This window comes from Arachis duranensis, chromosome 6 (genome assembly GCF_000817695.3).
Source record: "Arachis duranensis cultivar V14167 chromosome 6, aradu.V14167.gnm2.J7QH, whole genome shotgun sequence".
NCBI classification, from domain to species: Eukaryota; Viridiplantae; Streptophyta; class Magnoliopsida; order Fabales; family Fabaceae; genus Arachis; species Arachis duranensis.
In genome coordinates this window covers 65,852,109-65,853,294 of record NC_029777.3, presented here as the reverse complement: position 1 = coordinate 65,853,294, position 1,186 = coordinate 65,852,109, and positions in this window count along the sequence as shown.

The following is a 1,186-nucleotide window of genomic DNA, read 5'->3' as shown; positions in this document are numbered from 1 at the left end:
TTATGGCACCTAAGGCCGGAGAAACCTCTAGAAAGAGGAAAGGGAAGGCAAAAGCTTCCACCTCCAGCCATGGGAGATGGAGATATTCATCTCAAGGGATGTACTTTCCTCCACAAAACTATTGGGAGCAAATCAATACCTCCCTAGGAGAATTGAGTTCCAACATGGGACAACTAAGGGTGAAGCACCAAGAACATTCCATCCTCTTCCATGAAATTAAAGAAGATCATAGAATCATGAGAGAGGAGCAACAAAGGCAAGGAAGAGACATAGAGGAGCTCAAGCACTCCATAAGATCTTCAAGAGGAAGAACAAGCCGCCATCACTAAGGTGGACCCGTTCTTTAATTTCCTTGTTCTTTATTTTCTATTTTTCTTTTATTACATGATCATTAGTATCTTAGTGTCTATGCCTTAAAGCTATGAATGTCCTATGAATCCATCACCTCTCTTAAATGAAAAATGCTTTAATCACAAAAGAACAAGAAGTACAGGATTTCGAAATTTATCCTTGAAACTAGTTGAATTAGCTTGATGTGGTGACAATAATTTTTGTTTTCCAAATGTATGCTTGAACAGTGCATATGTCTTTTGAATTTGTTGTTTTAAGAATGTTAAAATTGTTGGCTCTTGAAAGAATGAGGGAAAAAGAGAACTGTTATTGAGGATCTGAAAAATCATCAGATTGATTCTTGAAGCAAGAAAAAGCAGTGAATTCAAAAAAAATCGAAAAAAAAAGAAAGAAAGAAAGTTGTGATCCAAGGCAAAAAGAGTGTGCTTAAGAACCCTGGACACCTCTAATTGGGGACTCTAGCAAAGCTGAGTCACAATCTGAAAAGGTTCACTCGATTATGTGTCTGTGGCATGTATGTATCCGGTGGTAATACTGGAAGACAGAGTGCTTTGGGCCACAGCCAAGACTCATACTTCCAAGTTGTTCAAGAATAGTGGCGTTGAGTTTCTCGACCCTTTGCCTTAGGATTAGTTAGTTCTATTTCTCGATAGGGGCGAGGGAAGGGGTATAACTCAGCGGTAGAGTGTCACCTTGACGTGGTGGAAGTCATCAGTTCGAGCCTGATTATCCCTAAACCCACCCCAATGTGAGTTTTTCTATTTTGATGCCGTAATCGAATGAGAATTTAGAATAGATAAAAAAGAGGCTCGTGGGATTGACGAGAGGGGGGGGG